Below are 13,736 nucleotides of genomic sequence, written 5' to 3'. Positions count from 1 at the left end.
AATTTTTTTTTTTTACCAAGTGTAAGTTACATTTTAAAAGCACGCGCAAAATCGCTATGGCTTACATCTTATTTTCTTCCATTCTGGATTTGTATTTAATCGATTAAAGTTCTATTCCACAGAACAGAAACCAACTTTGTTCCTTTTCCATTTACACAAAAATTGAATCAGGTTCAAGAAAAAAGAGCTGGAAGGACACCTAAAGAACACATCATTTACAACTCCTACCCATAATGAATCAAGTTTCATAACTTGAGCAGCTGGTCACACCTCTAATGACCTTACAGCATTTAGGGCTGCTGAAAAACAATAAAACAACAAGACTGCCTGACTCCTCCTTCCACTGTCAAAGTTAGTAATATTAAAAGCATCGTGAATTCAGGCTTTCTCCCCCACAGCCCTTCTGTAAAGATGTTCAAAGTCAAGAAGGCAGCTTGAGTTGACTTCTACTTCCCTACTATTTCTCCGTTCAGCTTCTGAACTCCATGCATAAATCTAAATCTTCTGGCTCACAGATAACTGCCATCCATGATAAAGCTAGCAATTAGAGAGAGTCAGGACTTGTCTATGGGAAAGTTAAAGTATACTGACTCCCCATAGGAGAGTTTCTGAGAATACAAAGAGTCTAAGTACACCTTACACTTCACATATGAAGTCAATTTGCTCGATGGAATTAGGTGTCAAATCTTTAATAATTCAGAGACGAAGGTGAGACACTTGGAAAGGCAACAACAAATGAAAGCTATCCTAAGCTTCCAACCTGATCCTTGACTTCAATATAACCCCACTTACATTCTGTGTATTATTTAGTCATTGAGTTTCACTCAAAATATGAGTACCTTAAGACTTCTTCTTGCACAAGAAGGTTTCCATTTCAATATTATTCTCTTTAGACTTGAATAAATTGCAAACGTTACTTTTACAAAGGTACTTGGAAATGTATCACATTTCTAGTATTAAAAAACTGAAGTTGGTCTTTTGGGTTAGTTTATTTGGGGTTTATTTTTATTATCACAAGGAAACGGTTATACAACATAGTCTGAAGATAGCTTTTAAGCCTTAAGTATTTACTACATTTCTGAAAACAAACATCTGCACCACTTTTAGAACATGGTGTTCTGTTTTCAGCCCAAACAGCAGGATAACTGAATAGAGAAACTGAGAAAATAAAAAACCCTCTCAGAACTTTTCTTGAAGTGGACTATTCAGCAAAACCAAGCAGATACATTAATCAGCCAGAGAACATATCCTTCATTAGCAGGGAATGAGCAGCCAGTCTCACTCAGGTCTTCACACATGAATAACCAGCTTCCCTAAGAGCTCTGAACTCAGAACTTCAAGCTTTGGCTCTGTGCTTTTTCAGCAGCTCCTGAAAGTTACTTAAAAAGAGTTCCTTTTTCTGCTTCTGCATCCATTAAGGTCTTTATGGATCTTTAACAAAACAAAAGAATCATAGAATGGCTTATGTTGGAAGAGACCTTAAAGATTATTGAGTTCCAGTTCTCCTTTTTGATTTTAATTAAACACAGAGAGACATTACTCGTTACACAAGTTTTGGTTTTCTATTATATTCTAGACATATACTGTAGATTTCTGGTGAAGTAAGTACAGATGTATTTTAACTGCATATAAGTTATCTATAAGGCTGCTATCATAATGTAGAAAAAAAATTAATACTAAAGAATATAATAACAGTATCATGATTGCTTTGGTTCCTAGAGCTAGGAAATGAACAAATACAGCTACATGTTTAGTAACATGAAAATAAAGGAAAAAGCCTCCACAAAACAGACAGACTTCTTTTCCACTCCCCAGTCATTAGTGGGCTCTCCAACTGAAATACACGCAGCCTGAAAAATAACTTTCCAAACAGCAAATATGTAAAACACAGCCTTCCTACAGGAATTTACTTAAGAGTAATTTCAATTTATGAATTAAGTGTTATTCCAACTCCCAGTTTCACTGAAAGGATTGGACTAGAATAAGATTAATCAAAAGCAAATGCTTTAACACACAGGTCTGAATCAAACATTCAAAAAACAGTTGAAAATATGCAGTTACCAGCACTTATTTGGATGTTCAGAAAAGGAAATTATTGGTCATGAAAAAAAGTGGTATGTTGAAGTAACTATAATTTTGCAGATATTCAGTGTTCTGCAAAAGTTTCCATAAAAATAACATTTACTTAGAAAGCCCTAGTTTTTCTTCCATAAAAAGAGTCTTGAGAGTTATTTCTCCTAACAGTCAACTTCTGTACACGGCAATTCTACAACTTCCTTTGATACCTAACTGGCAGCCCTCATGCACTGGTCCTGTCCCTTGAAAAAATACACGTTGTGGATTAAGCTACAGTACAAACTATCACAGAACCTTCTGCTCTAATTTTTTCTTCAAGCATGTTTCTGTACATATGCCAAGTATAGAGAAAGTTAAGACGATCACTACCAAGGAAACCTTCGCTATCAGACGGCTCTCAGGTGTCCTCCACACACCTTGCAGGTAAATCTTAGCCCAAGATTTTCCAACTTTCAGTGTTCAAGACAATGCAGACTCTTGAGATGGGAAATATTCAACAACAAGCATTTCTTCCCCCACATCTAGAATACAACAGGGAAGCAATTCTTTATAATTAAATACTAAAATGATATCTGTAAGTAAGATCTTGTTGAATGGATGTAGGGTTTAAGGAAATTGCCTCAAGCCAACACATTTACTAGGTGAGGAAGTTTTGAAAACTTAACTCTAAATACCCACCAAAGCCATGTTCTTTTAAAGCCTTTGAATAACAAATCCACTAGAACACCAAATACTTTGCCATCTGACCAAATCAAGGCTGGCAGCGCTCAACCTCAAAAGCTTCTTAGCTGTAGCATGTTTCTGCTTCAGCTATAGGACAAAACCATAATCCTCTGGGTGTAATTTTATTAAATGTTATGTGCCTTTGATATTTGATTTTGTGATTCTTCAATATTAGAAATAATCTAAATACCCAAATTAAGCTCTATCCCCATCCACAGAAACCTAACAGGTTAACAATATCCCAGTAACAGAGTTCCAACTTCCAAAAACTGCTACAGCAAGTTACCACGTTGAGTATGCCTGAATAGCACCCAGCTGTGCATTTCTACGTTGTTAGTAGCTCTCCCAGTGTATCTTCAGCACTCTGTTTTTAGCAAGTCAGAAACCTCATCTTCACAGCAGCCTATCTTTTAGCAGTAACGTGAAGCATCACAGCATTAACACTGCTTAAACAACTTAACCTTCAGGTTGGCCCAGAAACCTGCTGCTACTGCAATATTTACTCCTCAAGGCACCTCAGCTCATTCAGTCACCTTTAAGTTTCCCAGGTCCTTAAATTGTTAAATTGTTAAGAAAAAAAAAGTGCTCCTACATCTAAAAAAGAATTCTGGATTGCACTGTGTCCTTGCTTTATGATTGAAAAGAAATCTGTATAACATTGCTGTTGCTCATGAAATCTATAGAAAGCTTCTAGAGAATGCATGTTTGATCTCCCCTTCCCTCCTCCCCTCACACACACACACACACACACACACTTAGAGGTCAAATGATGTTTGACTAATCGTGTGCTTAAACAGCTTTCAGGAAAGAAGGTGTAAATTAGCCTGTTCAAGGCATACCTTTAACTAACCACTGTTCTGTTTTTAGAACTAATTAGATGCTTGATCTACTCTGAAGCCTTCTAAGATTTTTTGAATATGCTTTTCTGTATGTACACATAATTGGAAAAAAAAAAAAAAAAAGACCACTCCCTAACTAATATTAGAGAAGTAATGGTAGTAATATACATCATGTTTTGACAGCCTTTCTTCCCACAAGTAGTTTTAACATGGAAAAGAGATCAAAATATCACCTTAAATTAAGCTTAAAAAAGTAACTAATGATATACCTATTACATATAATATACATTATGTATATGCATGCTTCATGACATAACACAGCCAACTAAAGCAGAGCTATGAAATTACTGAATGGACCAGAGAGCAGAAATGATCACTCCTACAAGACACTCACAACTTTCCAAAGAAAACATCACCGGTCCGTGTGACTTATTCTTTCTCTCCAATAACAGGTATAGACTATGCTGTTCTGGTTTTAAGTTGGTCCACTGCACAAATTATTTATCTACTGACAGCGTTATTATACCTTAAACAAAATGAGTTTTACTGGTATGTATGCACTGCTGAAATGTAATTTATTCAGCCGTATGCTTCAAAGAGAAAAATATCTGGCTTCAGAGCAGAATTGACAGAGCAGAACTTCCACATACAAATGTGCAAATATGACCAGTTATGACTTCTTACTACGTATTAATATTCAGTGCGAGGAATATGACACAAACAAGGACGAACAGAACTGCTACTTAGCACTCATCATTACTAGAATCAATTACCCTGGGAGTCAGGTTGTACAGTGGCAATGCCTCAGTAAAACTGACTTACCTATACTAGGTGGACTGCCATAGTTTACAGGTGACTCCGGAGGCCTCCCGCAATGTAACGCAGCAAGAGCAGACCCCTTCCACACAACATGTTTGCAACCTGTTTTAGAAGAATTACACAAAGAATGGAGAACAGGATTTTCCCAGGCATGAAGTAGCAAGAATTCTCAAAGCTCTCACACGATTTTCATACTTTTGTTTGTACGAAGCAAAGACTGTCTGCCAGCTCCTAATAACGTCTGCACTCCAGGGACGCTCTGGGGGATTTCTTGCTCTAGAAGCGGTCCTAGTCGATGACATATTTGAAGCAAGTGATCAGGTGCCAAGTGTCGGTAGTATTTCACCTATTGCATGAAAGAAGAAGCAAAACATTGCGTAAAGAAAAGCATAGTATTTCTGAAGAATTCCTAAGCTTGTTTTGGTGGGTTTTTTTTTCAGATTGTTATACAAATTCATATATTATTATTTTCTTTAGAAGATAAAAACATATAATGACCTTTAAGAACAATAACTCATTCCAGCTGGTCCTAATTAAATTTGCTATTCAAAGTATGCTACTTGTAGAGAGATCTGTTGACATTTATTACAGTGACTTTAAAGCACAGTTGTTCATAGACTAATAAGCTCCTTTATAACAATGAAAAATGTATAAGAACAAATTCAGTATTACATTTAATTATCTGTCTGGTCAATTTCAATTACCATAACATAAGATTAAGAAAAGGACTCTAAGGAATGCAATGTTTACAGAATTACTGAAAGGTTCGAATACACTGAATATGTAACACAGCTCTGTAGAAAACACACCTGACACAATGGCATTCACCTCACCAAGTTTGTGAGGCATTACTGAAGCTCCACAATTTGCCTTGTTTCCTTTTTTTTTTTAAAAGATGTAAAACATCTAAACCAAAATGTTCACTTGAGGGATTCGACTTAAAAACTGTAGTTTAACACAGGAATACACACACCAGCCACGACCACTTTCTGTCACTGCTCAGTTTTCAGCTGCACAGAACCAAAACAAGCTCCTATTCTCAGCAGCAGATCTCCTTGCCACTTGACTACATCATCAAACCAATATTAACAATGGCCTAGATCATTCTATTGAACTACCATAATTATAGATCAGAAGATCATCCTCTGCAACACCACCGCATACATCTTTACATAAAAGTTTCAAAATACATGGCAGCAGTAAAATGCTATTAACCACAAAGTTTTCAGTTGGACATTTAAGAGCGTTTCTTCTTAAGTTATTGCCAGTTTAAAAAATAGAAAAGAATATTTAAAACAGTAAAATGAAGAGGGAGAATGAGAACTCAATCCGCTACTCTAGTATGGGATCTGGCACGCAGTAGTTTGTCCCTCACCCAGCCTGAAGCGTGACTTCACAGTACTACTTTGCAGAAAAGACTTGCAGTAAAAACTCGTGATGCTGTGTTATTCTGCAACTACAGAAGGCCACGACTGGCATTTTAGGCAGACGGGTCCTTCTGTACTGCAGTTAATAGGAATATTCTTTATCAAACAAGCTCCCATCTCGCTGACACGCTGCGGTCGCTTCAGGTATTCCAACTATTTGCTAGCATACAGACTGCTCGTGTTTGAGGGCCTGAAAGAGCTCTGCTCGTACCTAGAATTGCCACCACCCCACGCTTCAAGTGACGGAGGAAAAAGCTCTCTCTTCTGCCACTCCTCCCGTTAATTACATTTCCCCTGCAGAAGGCCTTGCAAGGTGCCTGAATTTGCCTTACAGTTACATGATTTACAAAATTCACGCAAGGTTAAAAAAAATAAAAATAAAAAAAGGCTTCTCTTGAAAATACTAGAAATTATTTGAGAAGTACTTGAAAGTTACAGCTGATGGTACAGATTAGTTCATTGGAGTAAATGTAATGACATCAGACAGGCACTCGTAAAAGAGACAAAAAATAATCCGCAGCGCTCAGAACTTGCTATTCTGATTCATTTTCCTTATCAATAACATGCAAATGAAACTCGCTTCTCTTTACTTAGAGAAGGAGGAATCACAGTCAGAACGCACGCTTGAGTGCCCCAGAATATTAGAATAGCTGCAAGGAGCAACAAAGCCACGCACGGTTCCTGCCATCAGCAGCCCGGATCTATTTCCTTCGCTTTTATTCTCCTTCGCTCCTATCAGGAGGAGCACAAACCTAACAAATACAGCCCTTTGTACGAGAGCTCTCTGCAGCCAGACCTCGTGTCTGTGGAATCCAAACTTGTCTCCCGAAGACTAACAATTAGCGATGCTTTTCATCCGACCACCAGCATTAAGCTCCCTGTGCAATGCAGTTGCCATTTTATCCTGCTCGACACCCTTCATTTTTACACACCCTTGCAAGCGCACAAAATCTCAGGCAAATGAAGCAAATCAGCTTTGACACGTTCCACAACTACAGCTAGCTTGCATCTTGAGTCATACGTCTCATGATTTGTCAGAAGCCATGTGTTCGGGCTTTTTTGTTTGTTTGTTTTCTAGCAGAAATAAGGCAGGCTCAATTCCTTATGCAATTGTTTTGAAATAAGGGAGCTCTTAATTATTAGCAGGTACAATCTTCAAATAAGCCTTTTATCCACACTACAGCCTCTTCTTGTCTAAGCCCATGTGTGTGGAAACAGCCAGCGACACCAAGCAGCGCTGCGATGCTTCTGGGCAGTATTTCCCTAACAATCAGTTTGCCACCAAGCAGCACTTGCACCCAGCTCATTAACAAACCAACACCAAGTGAGCTGTGTGCTGAAATAAAACAAAAATAATAAGTCTAATGAGTGGCGTGGGCCCATTTAACGTTTGCAAGTTCCAGAAAGTTTATCAAAAATTCAAGAACCAAATGCAGTCAACATGTGCTTCTTATTTTCCTATGTAAGTGGAAAGTATATAAACTCTACATATGTGAGATTGGGCACGCACAAGAATTTTATTTTTAAGAAAAAAGCAGAGTAAGCTTCATTTCATTGCAAAATCTGCAAAGGTAAGAATCTCATTTCATTGCAACTGTTATTTACTCACTCCCTTCCCTTTTCTCCTTCCACAAAGAGGCAAATGAAGGAACTTCATTTATTTAAAACAGAGTATTAAGTTTTCTCTGGGTGAAAACTTCTTTCTTCTCCTTCAGGAAAAAGAAAATAATCCCCTTATAACACTATTAATTTGTTAATGTGACAATTAGCATTACAGTAGAAATCAAAATGAAAAAGTGCTTAAACACAGAAATTCATCTTAGTTCTGTGATTTCTCCCTTTCTGGTAAACCATGAATAAAAGCGAAACCAACACCAAATATTCCTACTGCTCTCAGAGAGAGAAGGGAAACCAAATAAAAAAGACTTTGAAGTCAGATTTAAGTGACAAAAAAGGAAATTAAATCACTTTTTAAAAGGATACTTTACAGCTTTGTCAGAAATAGAAAAGCTCATGACAAGCCAATAGAATGATGGAAAGTCGTCTTAATCTCAAAAGGAGAAAGTGGAAGCAGGGAAAAAGCCACGACAGATGTACAAGTACTTACAATTCATGCAGCTCTAAGCTAAAAGCAGGCTGGGCTACAAACACAAATCTTAAAATGTGATGTCGAAATTGTGATGTCAGACAGAAAATAAAAAGCAGGGATATTTTTATTGCCAGCCCCACCTAGAAGAAATCCTAGCTGGTTTCTTTCCTCCTCCTACCAGTATTTCTGCAATATTTAACTCTGAATGCATAAGACATGTTTTTGTAAGGAGAATAACGAGCTATCTCACTTCTGTGATTATTCTGTCATGTTTCTTAAACATTACCGTAACAGGAATCTGAATTTTATTAGGGCAAAAATTGCAGATCTTAAGTATGACCAATGTTTTCTATGACATTACAAAGCATTACCCTCAGCCTTGCCCCTCACCCTCCTACCCCAGCTCCGCTTGTGACAGGAGAACAGCAGGGGAACACAGCACGCAGCCACTGCGACCGACGCTCAAAGCACCGTTACCTTCCAACCAGGCCTAAGTGCTCATATTTCCATTCTGCATGACACTGCAGAATAATTCAGCATCCGAATCACAACGGATGAATCAACAGCATCACGACTTAACTCCTTAGTCAGATGGGCATTGCACAACGCAGCCGTGCGCTGACTCTTTCAGACATCAGCTATAAGATAACCCCGTTCCGGACTCTCCTCCGAGCGCTGCACGTACTGAAACGTTCCCCAAAGTACAGCTGCTTTCCCCCCACTCCAACAGTTAACATGCTTAACGATAAGTTTCATTGTACATCTTTCCAAAGGACACATTTCCACAGCAGGACAACAATAAAATCTGCCAGTCAGCTACCTTGATCTCAAGATGCGAGTTCAATCTCAGCAAAACCAGCATTCAGCCCAGCCTTAACTATTCTGCTATATAGCACATTACCCAAAACAAGCTCCAAATAGAATTACAATAATTGTTGCACTACATCTGACCATCAATCAAACCGAATAGCCCGTACCGCTCGCTATTGCCTCAGCACCACAACATTAGGAATTGCAGGAACGTGCAACTACTTTTCTCAGGATCGCTTTGATTTCTGAGAGGGGCAGCTTGGAAGGAAAACGGGACTCAGAGGTAGAAACTGGAGAATTTCAGTACCTAAAGGGAGCCTAGAAACAGGAGGGGAATCAATTCTTTGGAAGGGTAGATAACGGCAGGACAAGGAGAAATCGTTTTAATTTGAAAGAGGGAAGATTTAGATTGGATGTCAGGGGAAGTTCTTCACAGAGGGAGTGGTGAGGTGCTGGAACAGGCTGCCCAGAGAGGTTGTGGATGCCCCGTCCTGGAGGTGTTCAAGGCCAGGTTGGATGGGGCCCTGGGCAGCCTTATCTAGTAGTAAATGGGGAGGTTGGTGGCCCTGCCTGTGGTGGGAGGGCTGGAGATTCATGATCCTTGAGGTCCCTTCCAACCCTGGCCATTCTGTGATTCTGTGGAGAATTCACAATTAGCCCAAAATGTTTTTTGTTTCTCACACACTTCCCAATTATTTGTGACCTCAAAAGACAAGTCAGTAACCCCTGCAGAACGCATACTATTTTAATACACACAACCTCTACAGAAAATAAATAGACCTTGATGAAAAACCACCCACTCCAAGAAGATACGACCTATTACTCAACTATTTTGTGCTTTTAATAGGTGGGATCTGAGCAGATAAAAATCCCCAAGCCTTGGCAAACAGGCTGCTGCAGGTTTGCAGCTCACTGAACAGTAAGTTAGGAACAACTGTAGCAGCATTTTCAGCCTGGTGGACCACTCAGCTGTATGCGTTACTGTGAGCTTGCATGTAAACTATATGCCTGTATTCAACTCACTGCATATGTTTTGTTTTGTTTTTTTCCCTTTTAAAAAATAATAATTCTGAAGTGCGCCTTAAGAAAAAAAAGAAAATTTTAAAAAAAAAAAAGACAAAGGGAAGGTACACTTTGGAATTTTAACAGTTCTCTTGGGTCCATCTTTCAACACCTCAGTCTCAGTCAACAAGTGCAGAAGAGCTCACTTAGCCATGCAGTGGTTTGGTCCTTAGCTGTGGAAGCAGTGTACACAACAGCAATGCCCCTCTTGTGGAGCTAAAAGTCATGTAAGTTTACGTATGTCCAATAGCAGCACTGAAAATGAAGCCAAAATCCTTGCTAAGGACCACTGTCATCTCATGGGTTTTCTTATCATCACTTATATGCCTTCCAGATCACCTTGCAAAATACCAAGACCTTCTTCAAAACACTGTTAATAACTAGAACTAGGTGACGGTGCAGCTGTTGGATTCAATGCCAGTTTTCTTTTTTCTCCTTATTTCTCTGAATACCTTCACAGCACAGGATTCCCTGAAGAAATGAATCACTTAGTGCTTGGTTACTTATTAAGAAACCAATTACTAAACGGCAACCATACTGCTGCCTGAAACGCTTTGCTGTGTCACAAACAATGAAGTTCAGTGTCAGTGTACAATGCCAGTGTCCCAGTCCCACAGATCCTCTCTTTCTGTTCACGCTAAGGTGCACGGAGTTACATACAATGAACACTGAAACGGCCTAAAAATAGTCATTTTCACTTTGAATCACATTTAGCATTTGAGGGCAGGGGAAGAGGAAGTGGCAGATGCTAGCAAAACAGTAACAAACATTTCTGAGAACAACACAGCACACCGCGCTGCCTAGGAAACCCACGGCACTGCCATCCTTCTGGGTGTGAGTTCTCTGCTATCTCCCTCCTCAACCATCATCGACACAACTGAAATTGTAACTCAACAGAGAAAAAAAAAACCACCACGGTTGTGTGGGTATTTTAAATAAGAATGAAGCTAATGCAGTAGTTCTGATCATACGTACCATGTTTGCACCCTAGAAGGCCTAGAACACCTGTATGGTAGCTTCAAATCATCACAGCACATCCCGAGGAACCTTCAGCTGGCTGAAGGACCCCATCTCCAGAAGGAACAGCCACAGCAAACTCCCAGGCCCTCACCATCTCCCTGACGTTGGTGTCAGGCCCGCGCTGCTGAGCGCAGAGCTCGAGCTGAATCATCCCACAAGCATTCTGGTGCTGCTCATTTTTCAGACAGTTCAGCTCCCTTACCCGACTGACCGCACACTTGGATGGGCGCACAAAGGATGCGGCAGAATTGGACGGCTTTCAGCAACGGCACGCAATTAGATCAGCTACACCCACATGGAACTGGAACATGAAACAACAATTACCCCGGTGTCAAATGATGCACCGTGGCTTGTTTGTGCGCCGAGGCCCTAATAAAAATGTTTCAAAGCCTATAAACAATTTGCTCCCCCAGCTCGGCATCAGTGATCTACTGACTCCTCAGTTTTCATCCCCTCTCACGAGAAACCCCCAGTCCTTCAAAGCTGAAGGAAAAGCAGCGCTTCACTCAATTTTCACAACTGATAGAAGAGAACAAAAAACATCCCTACCTGCAGAGTCCTGCCACCATCCTTCTGTGTCACCTGCAAACAGACTCCTAAGGACACAGCTGTCAGAAAGCCTCTGTCCCAACACAAACAGAAACTGTAATAGCGACAAGACAAACACTCAGCTGGCACTCTGAAGTAACAGCCTACAGCCTCTGAGCAAGAATCAGACGGCTTCACCCCCAAATGCTGACTGCAGGAAAAAACAGAGAACTATTTGAGTTGAAAGAAAGCCACTTCAGAATACAAAACATAGCAGAATGGCTTTTCTGAACTCATGTATTTTTTGTAGCATTACAAGCCCGCAACAGCATTAGCTTCTAAGGAAACAAAGTTTTCTTTTGCTGACTAAAGAGAAAAACCGAAGTAATTTACAAGGTTAAAATTTTAACAAGTTTAACTTCATTTGCATCAATTAAGGTACAGCAATGAAATATTAAAGACTGTGAATTTCAGTCTAATATTAAAAAGTTACATCTAGTAAGATTTCCTAAGTAAATGCTTTCACAAAGGAGACAAAACAAGAAGCATCATCCGTTGAGAAATATACGCTCTGCAAGATCCACATAAACACATCTGTAATAAGTAGCATCCGTTTGCAAATAATAAAACAGGAGTTGAGGCTTAAATCCCATCAGCTGTTGCACAGAGCCTTTACGCCCCTCTAGAGCAAAAGGCTTTACAGCATTACATTCAGTGGTATTTTTGATTCTTAGCTTTTCTCGGACCCCTCTGTAGAGTTCAGTGCAAGTTCAGGGTACCCGAGGGTAACATCAACACATGACAAAGTCTGCTTCCTTCAGAAACAAGGATCAGCATCTTTAAGGTGGATATTAAAAAAGAAAGAGGTTCAAACCTCTCACTTCAGCTAATGATTCTCAGGTTAGAGATGAACAAGCTTTTGTTTAATGAAACTGGACGTTGTGAAAACCACTTCTTTGTATCAAATGTAACCCACACCCTGCAAATACGCTTCTGCTCCTGAAACATCAAGAGATACAAAGTTCACACAACTTTGACAAGGGAAGCTAAAGCAAACATGAGGAAAGAGAGTATCAAATGCAAAGTAACCAACTTCTTTTTCTCCCCTCTCCCAACTCCAAGGTAGGACAGGGCAGAACAGGAAGGCTTCCTGATCAATGCTGAACACTAGAAGAAGAAAGCTTTCTAAGGAATAAAAGAGCAGGAAAAGAGAAAGGATCTGATCACTACCATATTTTCAAACATACGTACTCACACTCAAGGCCAAATTGTAAGACATACACCTGACATCCTTACACGCTTATTCTGACTAAATTAGGTATTCACCTACATTCCAGCAAACAAAAGATGCCTGGAAAGAAGAGTCTGAATGAACTCATTTTTCATTAAGATTTCTTAGCTCAACCTTTCAATTTTCTTCCTCGCTTTCTCTGTCCACATATCTCTCACATGCTGATGATACAGAAGAACCCCAAACCCATCCCATACCAAAGCTGCACCTCCAATCTTTGAAAGACGAAACACATTAAGAGAAAAGTTCATATCAAGTTTTACCAAGTCATGTGTGATTGTTATTTGAAATGGATGACACATTCTTAAAAAAAATTAATTAATTAAAAAAATATTTTTTAATAGCTTAAGAAATCACGCATAAGTATCACCATTTTAAAATTCCTGGTAGAGTTTCTTTATTATCTTTAATCTCAGGAAAATGGGAAAGTATTACATCCAGGAACACGTTTTCAACAGACCAATTGCTATCAATGTTTTGACACCCACGTGTGTTACAAAGCATTGGCAACCCCACTTCATAGTTTAGAAAAGAAAACCACAGCGCAATAAAAAAAAAAAAACTGTTCCAAGTGCAGTCAGCGCCCACGATTCATGTTGTGGCATTCACCTACATGCGTCTAGAACAACACACACGTGAGCAGGGCTTATTGGCCAGATTGGGGACTGTTCTCTTTCCTGTGGTGTGAGCTCAAAGTCGTCCACACCTCAGTGCTGAGCTCAGAGCCACTGCACGCAGCCTGGAGGGAAGCACTGCTGGGACAGGCAAGGTTCAACCTTCCAGGTGCATGCCATTCGCAGGTAGAAGATGAATTAGAACGTGGTACTGAAAACAACACTGGCAACAAGTTGCTAACAGGCACGTGTCAGACACCTTAAGTTCAGTTTCCCAACTAGCACAGCTCACAGTGTGCTAGAAAACAGAGATGGATGGATGGATGGATTCAGGCCTACCACTGCCAGCAAGAATTACAGCACTGCAAGCAGTACCTTTGCTACCACAGACCCTCACCTTTTATGAAAACACAGAGTAAGAAAAGGATTTAGAAAAAA

At 39.7% G+C, this 13,736-nt stretch overlaps 1 protein-coding gene across 1 annotated transcript in view; it reads right to left on the bottom strand.

Annotated features, from left to right (window-relative positions):
* PHIP (pleckstrin homology domain interacting protein) overlaps positions 1–4,553 on the bottom strand; it is a 92,672-nt gene extending 88,119 nt beyond the window's left edge. The window contains 1 exon segment of the mRNA XM_031552556.1: positions 4,461–4,553. The gene's annotated coding sequence lies outside the window, so the exon portion shown is untranslated.
* Positions 4,554–13,736: the final 9,183 nt, after the last annotated feature.

Source organism: Meleagris gallopavo, chromosome 2 (assembly GCF_000146605.3).
Source record: "Meleagris gallopavo isolate NT-WF06-2002-E0010 breed Aviagen turkey brand Nicholas breeding stock chromosome 2, Turkey_5.1, whole genome shotgun sequence".
NCBI lineage: Eukaryota > Metazoa > Chordata > Aves > Galliformes > Phasianidae > Meleagris > Meleagris gallopavo.
Note: the sequence above shows the minus strand (reverse complement) of the source record. Positions and strands in the feature narration are given on the sequence as shown.